Source organism: Moschus berezovskii, chromosome 23, assembly GCF_049115385.1.
Source record: "Moschus berezovskii isolate FMDL1 chromosome 23, NW_MosBer_1.0, whole genome shotgun sequence".
Classification (NCBI taxonomy): Eukaryota; Metazoa; Chordata; class Mammalia; order Artiodactyla; family Moschidae; genus Moschus; species Moschus berezovskii.
The window spans coordinates 39376478-39391109 of NC_142482.1; positions in this window are offsets into that span (position 1 = coordinate 39376478).

Genomic DNA, 14632 nt, shown 5'->3' on the forward strand with positions numbered 1-14632 from the left:
GACAAGGCCTCGGGTGTGAGATAGGCCTTGATGCCACCAAGTCCGCTTGGGAAACTGAGGCCCGAGAGGAGGAGGAAGGGATGATGTGACACAGGGAGAAAGATGTTGCAGAGCTCAGCTGTGGGCAACCTGGAGGATGGAGAGAGATGGGGCCGCGGCGAGAGAACTCAGAGAGCAGGGGATAAACTAGGCTGCGGCAGAGGGGAACTGGGGATCAGAGAAAGGGAGAATGAAGATAGAGGGCGCACAGCAGAAGATGGGAAGACTGTAGTTTGGGGAGACGGGCTGGGCAGGCGAGAGAACTGGAGTGGAGGCGGGAAAGGGGTGGGGGGGACGCTCAGAGACGACAGAGAGGAGAGGGGCCTCAAAAGGGGAGAGATACACCAAGGGGAAAAGAGGAGGCTGCAAACCAGAGATGGGAGAAGAGGAAGATGGAAGCCTAGGGATTGAAAGGAAGGGACCTGGGAGAAGAGAAGAGTAAGGGGCTTAAAAGGGCAGGGAAAACTAAGGGACAGACTAGGGGGACAGGGGCCCCAATTCCAAAGGTTGAAGCGAATCTGCCTCTGGGTGTCAGGGCACGAGGGTCCCAGAACTCCCCTTGGAAACAGACTGGCCCTAGCCCATCTGCCACACCTCGGCCCCAACTCCGTTCCCCATCCTTTCCCTCCTCCCACCCCGCGGGCTCGGCCGCACTTCCCTCCTCCCACCACACCTCCAGCCTGGACCGCCCGGTCCCTCCCTGAGAGGGGAGGGCCCAGCGCCAGTCCCCACTCCTGCCCTCCCGGTTGGGCTCTGGCTTCCTCCCTCTCACCTCCAGCTCAGGGCTCTCCTGGGTCGCAGGCCCCCCCTGTCTCAGGGCTTTGGGGTTCCGGCTCCGGGGCTGCCAAGGCCGCCTGGCTTTGTCCGCCCATCCGGAGCCCCAGGAGCAGCTGCCCGGGCCAGCTGCGGCCGGCTTCAATGTGACCATGGCAACCCAGTCCGCTCCCCTCGCTGAGCCTCCCGGCCCCCGCAGAGAGGGAGGGAGCAGCCAGGCCGGGGAGAAAGGGAGGGGAGGCCGAGGACTGTGGGCCGCAGGGACCACAGACAAAGACCCCAGACAAAGGGAGGCGAAGGGAGGCTGCGAGGCAGCCAGGGAGAAAGCAGCCGCGGCAGCCTGAGGCTGAGAGATTAGGCAACAGGCATTAGGTCCTGCTGAGGGGGAGAATCCAGGCAAGAGGGACAAACAGACAGGAGGTGGGAGAAGAGAATAACAGTGGTCCTTCCCAGGCCTCCTTCTGGGTCCCTAGCAATTCATTTCCTTCCCTCAGGAATTCATTTTCTTCCCTTCTGGGGAGAACGAGAATACCAGCATCCTAGTTGGCTACCCCAAAGTATTATACGGTGAGTGCCCCCCACCAGTTACACCAAAGCATAAGAAGCACCCAGGCCCTATAGTCACACTCAGTTTTCAAGAACAATCCGACTTTCAGACATATTCTGACCAGTCATCTCTGAAGTACAAATATCAACGTCAGACATGTACTCCGATTCTTGTAAAATATGTTCCCCAAAGCCAAAGGGGCCTGATTAGGCCTAGAGGGAGTGGAGCCAGGAGGGAACAGTGATGAGGTCTCACGGTGAGATGAAGCAAAGTACCAAAAGGGAAGGAGAGAAAGTCAGGCTTTGCTGCTGAGAAGCAAGGATCGAAACTGCCATCCACCATCTAGCTCCTCTGGCTGAGTCTTACAGCCTCCCAATCTTCTCATCAGAAAGAGGGCACTAAGTACCCGCTCCCGGGGTCTGCTGGGATGATAATGTGGGATGGCATACAGATCCCACTGATGGAGACAACTATTGAAACCCCACTAACAGGATCTCCATCTGTGGTTTTTCTTATGGGTCACTTGGGTCCCTGAGTTCCACCTCTGAATTCATCCCACAATTATGAAAGGTTTGTGCAGAGCAGGGTTCTAACAGTAAGAGCTACAAAGGATACATTGAGGAACACAACCTGCTCCACATCCTCTGGGCATTTACAGTCTAGAGGGGGGACCAGGCAAGTATACACGTGTAAAATATGTATTTATATATGTATATGTGCTTATATATGTACAGAATCACAGAAGATACCCTGACCCGTGCTATAGTCAGAGCTGGAAGGGGCTGTGGGAACCCAGGAGAGGGGCAGGCCAGGTCCTCCTGAGTTCTGGAGGAGGCAAGATTAAGGACAACGTCATGGATGAGCTGGAGCTTGAAGTGGGTTTTAAATCAGACAAAGATCTGCAGAAACCAGTCCAGGCCGTCCCTGTCCAAAGAGACTGAGGGAACAATAGCAGAGAGATGGAAAAGTGGGTTATGCGAAAATGCAGCTGTAACTGGAAGACAGAATCTGCCCCTGTAAATCCAGAGAGGTAGAGTGAGGTGGGTAATCTCAGTAGCAGTTTGGTTTACTCTGAAGGTGAGGAGGCAGGGCGTTGGGCTTCTGAGCTGGAACACCGCGTGGCATGATTAGATGTGAGGTATGTGGTTTCTGGCAGCAACATGTCGGATACACAGCGCAGAGTAATGGCTGCGGAGGAGGAGGGAGGAGTTAACACCTTTCTCTTGTCCACCTCCATTTGGGATCCGCTCCCCCCACCAACCCCCAGCCAGGAATGCCCTGCCCAAATGGCGAGATCCTACAGAAAAGCACATGCTAGGCACTCTTCCCTGAGTCTTCACCGATCACTTGGTTGTCTCCCTGGGGCCTCTGAGGTGCATGGGGCAGAGCGCTTCATCAAAAGGCAACCAGGCACGGAGAGGTTGTAACTTGCCTTAGATGTGTGGCGAGTTGCTGCTTCTCACCCAGGATTTCTAGATCCCTCCGCCTCTCTCTTCCAAGAGCGGGCGGGGCGGGGGCCAGGAGGGAGGTGCAGAACGGCTCCCGGAGTGGCCCAGCTGGGCAAAGGCCGGAGCCGCTGGAGTCCTGCCCGCCTTGGAAACCCCACCTTCCTTCAGTCTTCTGTGGACCCCACGGTCCCGGCAATGAACAGGAAGACCACGTGGGGGCGCTCGCCGCACAGGTGACCAACCCTAGAATAATCGTGAAAGCCTGGAGCGAAGACGTTTCAAGACCGGGCGCGGAACCCGGCAGGGCCGAGCTCTGGAGAGGCAGCCAAGGAGGAGAAAAGACAAAGGCTGAGTGGAAGCTCAGGGTAGCTTGCGGGGCTCATTAGAGCGAAATATCTTCACAGTCACAGAGCAGAAATATTATTTTTTATAGACAGAATCTTAGAATCTTCACTTTCTCTTTGCTATCATCCTTTGCCAAAGCCTGTGGCATTCTCAGCAACCCCTGGCCTCTTCCTGATAAGAGCTGATTCCTGAGCCTTGCTAGATGGGTGCCAGGCTCTCCCCTCGGCACCTGCAAGAATTATCTCTCTTGGCCCTCAGTGCAGCTCTGTGATGTGGCATTTTGAGATACTTCCAGTTTTACAGCGGCTGAAACAGGATCAGAGAAGTCAGGAACTTGCCCACAGACATATACATGGCAACTGGCAGATCTAGAGTTCAAACCCAAGTCCTTTTGACTGCAAAGTCAAAGTTGGATTGGAGTGTCTCAGTTAACATTATTGGTTCAACTCTAGGGATCTGTCATAAACCCTCACCCTTTCTTTTATCGCCCTTGAAGACCCTGGGACATTGTCCTTAACTCCTCTATAACTTTCTTCTTCTCCCAAGAAAGTTTCTATTCTTGGGCCCCAAATTATTCTCGTTTGTGCACAAACAGCGTGCAGAGATTGAACAATGGCTAACAATTTGCTCAAGGTCATACCAGAAGTCAAGGTCAGCCGTAGGATCAAACTGAGATCCCGTGAATTGTCTGTGAAATGTTTTCGTCTCACTGGTAATTTTTGGGCAAGTGTTTTAAGCATGTTCTGGATACTGCGTAACTGATCTAGGGCCCTGCGTGCTAGTACCTGCATTCCTGTTGTGTGTTTACTTGCTGATGGTCAAGTTAGCACTTCTTTGATTGTCTGGGTTGCATTTGTACCAAGTGAAGTCCAAGGGGCATGTGCTAACAAAAATTTCCTAGTTATTTGAATAGACACAAGTCAGGGGAGAACTGAGTCATGCTGGGCACACAGTGGAATATCGTGTCAGCTGCAAAAGAACCAGTTAGGCAGTACTTGTACGTGTTCATGTTGCCAACAGCAACTTCATTTCAGAAAAACACTGTTCGTCACATCAACTTGCTGTGCTTAGTCGCTCAGTCGAGTCTGACTCTTTGTGACCCCATAGACTGTAGTCTACCAGGCTCCTCTGTCCATGGAATTCTCTAGGCAAGATTCTGAAATGGGTAGCCGTTCCCATCTCCAGGGTATCTTCCCAACCCAGGGATTGAACCCAGCTCTCCCACATTGCAAATGGTTTCTTTACCATCTGAGTCACCAGAGAAGCCCAAGAATACTGGAGTGGGTAGCCTATCCCTTCTCCAGGGAGTCTTCCCAATCCAGGAATTGAACCAGGGTCTCTTGCATTGCAGGTGGATTCTTTACCATCTGAGCTACCAGGGAAGCCCCCATCACATCAAATTACTTTTTTATTTTAATTTATCTTTCTATTTGTGTTTGTGTTTATTGCAGCTTTGTTTGGGGTTTATGACTGTTTAAGTCCTGAAGCATGAAGAGTTCATAGATAGCTGCATTTGCACATATTTGTAATAAAAATAAGTTCATGAGAATTATATTTCTTCCCAAAAGGTCCCTCAGAGCAGGGCTAAACTTGACCTGGCCCTTCAGGAGTCTCGAAAGGAAAGCTATAGCTTTGGAATCTCTGTTAAAGTCCAAACTCTGCCCCCTCCCCCAAAGATCCAGAGCAAGGAAGTTAGAGCCTGGGACCTCTGGACTTCTGAGAATTGCGGGGAGAACATGAAGGTGTGAGGGAGACCACCACCGGCTTTGAGTAGAAGGAAAGGTGAATCGTGAAAGATGATGCTGGGTAAACAAAAAGCAAAAGAAACGAAAGGTTCTGAGTTCAAAAGTTCCCCAGAGAAAAGAGCTCTCAGTTAATGTAGTGGCTTTATAGTATCATCAAGGACCAGTTTTTTTCCAGCTGTCTGCTTTCCCATCCTCAGTATGTCAAGACTTAGCATCATAGACTTTGGTTGCCCACCTCAACTGTAGATACTGCATCCTCAACAATGTCCAGAGGGCTTCCCTGGTGGTCCAATGGTTAAGAATCCACATGCCAATGCAGGGGACACGGGTTCGATCCCTGGTCCGGGAAGATCCCACATGCTAAGGAACATCTAAGTCCTTGAGTTGCAACTACTGAGCCCGCTTCCTTAGAGACTATGCTCCACAAGTGAAGCCACTGCAGTGAGAAACCCATGCATTTCAATGAAGCGTAGCTCCTGCTTGCTGCAGCTAGAGAAAGCTTGTTTGCAGCAACAAAGACCCAGCACAGCCAAAAAAAGTTAACAATTAAAAAAAAAAAAAAGCCCAGAGGCATAAAATCTTTCCTGGAAGTGCCCAGCCAACTCCCCACTGAATACCCACCATGTCACACTGAGTCCAGAACCTTGCACCTATATCCATTTTGGCAAGAGGAATGGCGTGGCTGGCTTACAGCCATCATAGTAATATAGCTCTTTTGGCTGTGAAGAGACCGCTGTCTCTGAATATATGCAAGGACAATGCTGAACCAGTAAATAAAATTTCTAAAAGGTTTGCCAGCAAGAAATTAGGGTGGCCGTTTTGTGAGTGCCAAAATTGTCCTCTGCAAAACGTGTTCATGAGATTGGACAGGCTTTCTTGAAAGGACTTGCCCACCACACCTAGAGATTTGGATCTTATCCAGTAGGTTCTGGAAAGCGTTTTTAAGAGTTGAGTCTGGACATGATCAGATTTGCATAATGATAAGTTGCTTCAGTCGTGTCTGACTTTTTGTGACCCTATGAGCTGTAGACTGCCAAGTTCCTCTGTCCATGGGATTCTCCAGGCAAGAATACTGGAGTGGGTTGCTATGCCCTCCTCCAGGAGATTTTTCTGACCCAGGGATCGAACTCATGTCACTTATGTCTCCTGCATTGGCACACAGGTTCTTTACCACTAGCGCCAGCTGGGAAGTCCCCATTGCATAATGTTATAAAGAATAAAGGGGCTTCCCAGGTGGTACAATTGGTAAAGAACTTGCCTGCTGATATAAGAGATGTAGTTTCGATCCCTGCATCAGGAGAAGGAAATGGCAGCCCACTCCAGTGTTTTTGCCTGGGAAATCCTATAGACAGAGAAGCTGGGCAGGCTACAATCCATAGAGTCAAAAAGAGTCAGATATGACTGAAGTGACTTAGCATGCATGCATAAAAAATAAGATAAAGGCAAAGTGGAATTAGAGGCAGAGTTGCCAGTAATAAGGCGATTTTTTTATGTGCTTCTAATTCTAAATTATACACATACCAGGAAACAAGAACTGGCAGGTGGATGGATAGCTCATCATGCCCTCTGGATCACAAGGGCAGCAAAAACTGCCCCTGTTGGAGACCTTCCACCATGAACTTCACAATTCTTCAGCCATGGGAGGGGCTAAGCTGAGTACAAACAGCGGACTCTTAGTGTCTGACTAGGACCCAGAACCACCCTGTGTGTGTGGCTTCGGTGGAGGAGTCAATCAGAGGTTGGGGTGGGAGGGAGCCTGTAATGTTTTAATCAAAGGAGACTCACACAAGTGCTAAATTGTGCCACTATGCTGAAACAGACCACTGTGTCCCACTGAGGGTGCTAAAAGTGATACCCTGAGACTCCTAACTGTCTAATTTTAAGCATCATGCCATAAACTACATTCCCATCTATGACATATTCATGGGTAGGGGGAAGCAGTGTCCAAGGGGCATCTCATGCCCCTATCACCTAGATTCCAGAGAACCCACTGGCAAGGGCTTCATAATGACCTGCGTCCTGACTGGAGGGCAAATAGTGGTATAGACAAAGCGGCCTATGTCATCCTCTGGATTGGCTGACTCCCTCCGTTCATCAGATAAATAGTCTGCCTCCACCACACAACCATGTGACCATCAGCTGAGGCTTGAAATACACATAGCTCTGGAAAATAGCATTCAAACTTCGCCTGTCCACTTGCCACTGCCTGCAACCCGGCGGCCAGATTCAGTCACCTTCTGGAGGCTTCCTCCAGCCTCAGCAAGGCTCCCACCTGGAGTGAGGCTTGTGCTTCCTGAAAACCCCAGTCTGAGGAGTAGGGATTGGAGGTGGGAGGTGGAGGAAGAAACTTTTCTGCAGCAATCTATCCTCCCCATCACGGAATCAGCCTTTTAATTTATTGAACTGACATTATAACATCAGTTCCAGAATATTCTACTTGCTGACACCGTGAAAACTTTCAAAATGTGAAAGAATCTCACACTTGATAAAAGAATCATGGGATCCCATTAAGCGATATCTTCTCTTAATGTTTCCATAGTGTGTGTTTTCACATCCATAGACACGTCACAGAGGGAAGGACTGAAAGTTTCTGCATTCCAAGCAACAGAACAATTAGAAAGTAAACAAATAAAAATCTGAAATTCTAATTGTTTAAAAAAAAAAAAATTTATGTAGTTGGTTTTCCTGGACAGGAAGCTAAATTCCTGGGCTGGTATTCGACTCTGGATGACCTTCAGATGGAGCAGGAACCTCAGCTGGGTGTCTCTGGGATGCACAGCTGGAGAGGGCTGAGCAGTGGGGAAGGCCCAGCAGGCAAGGGGCTGGGTCTTGCTGTGTGCTTGCTGGGGTGTCCTTTCCTCACCTGGGCAAGTGGGGCAAGGACACATTTCGGAAATTTGGGAGCTGAGGAGACTCTTCACCTTCACAGAAAACCCCGAGGAAGGATGGTTCTGAAGGTTTTCAAGACCAGATCCAAACAGTACCAAGTCTCTGGGGTTTGCACCTGACGCCCGGGCCTTGGAGCTCTCTCTGTTCTAAGTCACAGATGTGGTTCTGGTATGGTTTTCTCACCATTAAGATACAGACAGATCCTTTTCTTTTTTTCCAAATCCCTTTCTTCATCTTAAAATTCCTAAAATGGGCCTTCTAATCCTATTTAGTCCTGGATTTTTCTTCCCTGTTTGTGTATACAAGGCTCTAGGAGTAAGAATGGGAAATGGGTTGACTATACCTGCATCTGACATTTACTTCCCTTTGCTATGAACTCCTCACTATTGAGCCATTGAATCTCCAGGTGGGTGAAGAGATCGATGAGTGCTAATCTTAACATTATTGGACTAAAACGTGTATCCCACCTGTGAAGAGAAGTCCTGAGAGTCCTGCGGGAGTCTGAGGACGAATGCAGTTGATCCCTGAGTGTTAGGCTGTCCTTTCTGGTTGCATCTGGGTGTGACTCGGTGCTTGTGGGGTTTGGAGGCCGAGGTAAGGGGTGCCCAAGTCTGCCAGTCTGCCGTGGGTCTTTGAGGCTGAGGAGGTGGGAGGAGGAGGGGGCATGAGAGCGGTTATGACAAGAGGGAACTGAAAAAGTAAAAACATGCAGTGCTTGTTTTGTGCTTCTGTACACTTTTGACCCTGGGGGGTCTTCAAGGACTTTTTCTAATATTTATCTTAGATGGATGGAGTCACTCATTCAATAAATATCCCAAACACCGTGTAGGGGTTGGGAATAGACTGTAAATGAGACGAAGCTCCAGCCTTCAAGGGGCTTTCTAAGTTTATTTTTTAGCCCCCCAAGGACAAGATTAAAATATCAGGAGAAGAGGTTTCATTGAGGCCCCATTGACCACCTAACTTCCAGATGTGTGGATGGAGACACAGCTCCAGCCAAAGCAGAATTCCTTTAAAACTCTGCTGATTGTGAGTAGTAAGTCAAAATGGGAAACCTGCAGGATAACATCCTAACTCATTTCTTTCTTCTTTCTTTCATTTCATTTTTGCCTTGATGCACAGCTTGCAGGATCTCAATTCCCCAACCAGAGATTGAACCCAGCCACAGCAGTAAAAGTGTGGAATCCTAACCACCAGGAAACTCCCACTGGATCATTTCTTACACAAAGGAAATCAATGAGTGTTTGCTGAAGAAAGGAGACAGTAACACAATGGGAACCACGGGGCAAAAATGTAAATTGCTCCCTGGTGACTGCTAGTATCTTGATGATCTGATAAAATGGTGTATAAGGCAGAGCAAACACACCCTTGTGATAAAGCCGGAAATTTCATCCACAGTGAAAGATGCTAAAGGCAGTGCCAGGGTGGGTTGGAGAAAATCAAGACTGGTGTCTGGAAAAATAGTTGAGAGGCTATTGAAACTGTCTCAGTGAGCAGTGTTGAACGCTTGAGTAAAGATAGCCGCCAAAGGCAGGTGGGGACAGATGGGAGACAGACTTCCAGGCTGGGGACCTATGTAGGGGAGACTGAGAAAGAGGACTACAAGAACCCCTAAGGCCCGTGTTCTTTCCTCACATACCATGTTGTCTTGTCATGGAATGAGGACCCAACTTCAGTCCAACTTTTCCACTTTATAACAAAAGGAGGACATTAAAACCCAGGAAATGGCAACTCTCATCTATGGCTAAACTGCAGGTTGAGGGAGGGATCCCAGTGGAAACCAGGTCTCCTTTCCTGATCCCACCCCTTCTGTAGGTGCCCTTTAGAGCCAGCCGGGCCCTCTTTCCACACCCCTCCAGCAAATCGGAATCCCAGGGCTGGGACTGTGGACTATCCCAGGGCAGTGCTCAAGCTTCTCTTCTACTGCTGTGACCTTGATACTGCATTCTGCCTGGACCACACTCTCTCTGTTTCATAACTGCAATACATGATTGCAATACATTACATGTTCCTACTGATAATTAGAAAGGCGCTGAGTGTTTGGATGAAGAACTGTATGCAAACAAAATCCTTCTTTGTAGGCCCATTAGCGGTAATAAACTGGAATTAATTTGCAAACATCTCATTGCAACTGCAAGAGAGGCAGGACAGGGAGGACCCTCCAATAAGAGAGGGTTAATGGACAATCGTTGTTCGGTCAGCAGTTACTCTGGTAAAATTTGTAATCTTTTATGAGCTTATTTTGGCAAAAATAAAGAATGCTTTTTAAACATAAAAAAATAAAATCTTAAAAAATTTTAACTGTGGCAAAACACACATGACATGAAATTTACCACCTTCACCATTTTGAAGTGTACAGTTCAGGAGTGTTAGGTTTGTTCACATTGCTATAGACCATCACCACACCCTTCTCCAGAACTCTTTGCATCTTTCATGACAGGTTCTGTACCCATGAAACAACCCCTCATTCCCCACTTCCCCTAGTACCCGCCATCTTACTTTCTGTCTCTACAAATCTGACTACTTCTTATAAGTGGAATCTTAAGTATTCGTCTTTTAGAGGCAGCTTATTTCACTGAACATAATATCCTCAAGGTTCAATGTTGTAGCATCTGTGTTAGAATTTCCTCTCCTTTTAAGGCTGAATAATGTTCTGCTTTATGTGCAGACCACATTCTGATTACTCGTTCATTCACTGACGGACTCAGGTTGCTTTCATCTTTTGGCTATTGTGAATAATACTGCTATGAACACAGGTGTGTAAATATCTCTGTGAGACTCTTCTTTCAATTATTTTGGGTATATCCCCAGAAGTGGAATTGCTGGATCATATGGTAATTCTGTTTTAATTTCTTAAGGAAGCACTGCTCTGTTTTCCACAGCGGCTCCATGATTTTACATTCCTACCAACAGTGCAGAAAGGTTCTAATTGCTTCATATGTTCGTCAACACTTGTTATTTCTATTTTAATAGTAGCCATCCTAACGAGGAAGTGGCATAAAACCTTTCGAGGACATAGGTTTACTAAAGATTTTGATCTCTCCTATCCCAACTTTGCATAAAATCCTAAATTCTTTAATCACAATGTTTTCATTCAAGGAGATTTTTAGAAACATAACCCCCATGGTTAGAGAAGGAATACTATATTGTCATCTTAAAGCCTTTATCAACTAGAAAGATAAAGTTTGAATTCTATTTTAATTTTCTTTCATTATTAGTGAAGTTGAACTTTTCACTAAATTGTTAGCTATGGTTTCTCTGTTGTGAATTGTTTGTGTCTGAATTTCTTACATGGTGCAAAATAAAATGGAAATAGCTATGTGATAGCTACTGTTCTAAGAGCTTCACATGTAGTAACTGAATAGTTACCGGGTCAGTTAATCTGATCCACCATGAGGCAGGTGCAATTATTACTTTATGGAGGAAACAGAAGCACAGAGAGGTCAATGAACTTGCCCAAGGTCCTACCCAGGAAGTCTGGATTCAGAGACTGTGTCCTTACTTATAATATGGCCAGTATTTTCTTATTTGTTTGCTTTTAATTTTTTTCCATAAACTATAAAAATGAAAACAAAATTGTGGTTAAATGTATCACTATACTCCTTTTTTTTTAAAAAAACAAACTGGACCATTTAATTCTTTTAGCCAGCTGAGAACATCCTTTCCTTTTCAGATAAGAGAAAATATTTGGATTTTTGGTATATAAGATGTTTCACATATATACGTATTTTCCCAAATAGTCATTTCTCCCCAAACAGTTATTGAATTATACTCTTTCTTCCATTGTTTTGTGATGGTACTTTTCTGCTAGTCTTTATTTCCTAATTGCTGTGTTTTTTTTTTTCTAATGAACATTATATGTTCAGTCATTTCTTTGAGGATACTGAAGTCTCTTTCTGGTTGTTCTGTTCTTTTCATCTGGCATGAATCTGTCTCTGGAGTGTTTATTTTGCTGGCTGCCTTCCTCAGTGTTAGTTTTCATGTATTCTGGAATTTTAGTTTATAAGTTCACTTCCAGGTTTTCTCTCTCCCTTCTCTGGTTCCCTAGACCAGCAGAAAATGGGCCTCCAAGACTGCCCTCAGTTTCTCCCACACATCCTTCTTCAACCTGACCCCTCTCTCTGTACAAATTCCCCTTCATTTACCTTCTCTCAAGGTCTTACACCTCCCTGTGCCTGGTCTGCGCTGGCCTGACCCCTCTTACCCCAGGATTAGAAAATCTCTGGCCTCCTTTTATATTTTTGAAGTTATCATAGTGGCCTGGCCAGTCTCTTAAGCAGTTTTACTGCAGGGAGTAGAGAGTTTCAGACACTTACAGCACAGTAAGGGTTAACCTCCAGCGCTGGGCCCCAGGGGATTCCCGTGGCAGCCCAGTGAGGAGGAGTGCTGCTGCCTTAGGTTAGGCGCTATCAGCGTCTATTTGCCTGAGGGTTGACAGGCTTCATGCACAGAACTCACCCAAGCAGAAGAAACAGCCAAGTACAATGAACTTGACCCAATAATAACAAAGTCTTGAACGTTACATTTAAGTGCTTTTTTGGGGGGGTGGGGAGTGGGGGGTGGGGGGTGTTTGGTTTTCAGTTTTGCATCAGGCTGAAAGCTCCTTGGTTTCAGAGACCACATTTATCTTGTTCACCATGTGACTAGCGAGGACGAGGAATTCAGGAAATTTCTGGTGACTAAGAGAGTCAGTGGATGTTATTTGTCAGCATCCCTGGTCCAGTCCTGCCTGCATCCCAGGCGGAAAGAAGGTTGAATGGCAACATGGAAGCTGTAGCCCTACAAGCTCTGCAAGATCCCAGAGGCTACAGGCATTGCAGAGACATTGCACTAATGAAGTGGATCACAAAAGAGAGGAAAAGCATCTCCCCTCTAGGCGTAGACACCCCCACCTCCTGCAGATTTGGCATCTTTAAGGGCTCCAGTTCGGTGAGTGATGCTCATCGGGAGATGGAGACAGTTACCATATACTGGATGACTAGATTTGTGAGACATGTGAGACCTCACTCAGACCCCCAGAAATACTTAGAGAAGGGGACTTTGCAAGGGTTGAAAAGAGAAGCTAAAATTTGGCTTATTATCTTAAGATGACCCTATTTGCATATCCCAGGTGGCTCAGTGGTAAAGAATCCATCTGCCAATGCAGGAGACATGGGTTTGGTCCCTGGATCAGGAAGATCCCCTGGATGAGGAAATGGTAGCCCACTCCAGTATTCTTGCCTGGACAACCCCATGGACAGTGGAGCCTGGTGGGCTACAGTTCATGGGCTCGCAAAGAGTTGAACACGAACAACTAAGTGACTGAACGTGCACCCCATCCATAGGCTAGTGAGACCCAGGGAAACTCAGGCTACATGTTTTAACTCAACCTTGAAATACTGCTTGCACCAAAGACCAGTAACTACCACTGGGGTGAGAGAGTCCCTTGTTCTGTTGGGGATAGTGGCAGTGACAGAGGCGTAGGCGGAGTCCTGCTGCAGGTGACCTTGGGTGAGGAAGGCTGGAAGTTCAAACAGAAGGAGAATAGAATGCAGTTTCACTAGAGCTTCTGGACATGTTCATTTCCCCATGATGCCCTGGAAAATAAGAGGTAAGTGGGTGGGGTTGGTGTTTGGAAAGCAAACAGACAAGACAAGTGACCTCTTATTTAAGACAAATGAGCTTCAAATCAAAAAAAATTTTGAATCTCTTCCTCAATAAGAAAGGAATCTTGAGGAAGGGGCCAGAGCCCCTTTACAGTGCCGAGCCGGGAATGTCTCCATAAAGCTGGGACCATAGGTGGGAGAAGAAAGAGGGTAGCTCTTCAGTCTCTTGAGGAAATCTGAGACAGGCCTTTCCTTCCCTTCAAGCCCAGGGAAAGGGGCTTCATAGTACCCTTCAGAGAGTTTACTGTGTGTTCCCTGCAGTGTGGAGGATAGGGTGAACTGGTGGCTGGCTCAATCTGAAAATCATAAAAAACAGACTGGTTAGCTGCCCTGATGGTGTAACAAGAGAGGTTGCTGGGTGGAGAGGCTGCCAGCCTTCCCAGATTCCAGCACCAAATTTATGACATTTCCTGTGGACCAGATGTGAAGGCTGATGCAGTATGATGTTAGATCCTGTCCAAAAGTGTTACCTAGAGGGATTTGCTGAGCCTGATGGAGTCCTGCCCAACTCCTAGAGACTGGAGAAAGAAATATAGTTTACTAGCCTGAACAGGGTACTTGCCCACATCGAACAATCAGGGAGTGAGAAATCCTAGCAAAGGGAAGGCGTTGTCTCCAAAAGAATCCACAGAAGTGCCTAATGAAAGGAAGGATCAGCTCTGCTAAAAACTTAGGCCATCTCACAGGAGTTCTAGCCAAATAAGTCCTCCTGGTCCCTTTCAGCCTCTCCCTCACACCACTCCAACCCTGTTGGGGTCCAAGGTAAGCTAGCAAGATGATGCAGGAAAGACAGAAGCATGCATACAGGATGAACTGAATAGTTAGTATACAAGTGCAGCTGCTGGGGGCAAAAGCTTCTGTTAAAAAGAGACAAAAGTTGTATTTTTCATGGAATGTTTCTGACATAAGGACTCCTGGGCTGCATATGTTAATTCCACCAGGTTGGGGACTGTGGATCCTTCTATCAGGCTGTTCTGCCATTCACTAGAATGCTGCTCTCACCTGAAAGGTTGAAATGACCCATCACCACATCTGCTGGGTCCTTGTCCCAGCCAGTGGGAAGAGGGAAAGGGGAAGGGGAGCACCACCCCTACCGCAGTCCAAAGCATTACCAAATAGCTCCTCACGCACTTTATGTGCTTCCGTGCTTGGTCACTCAGTCGTGTCTGACTCTGTGACCCCATGCACCGTAGCCCGCTA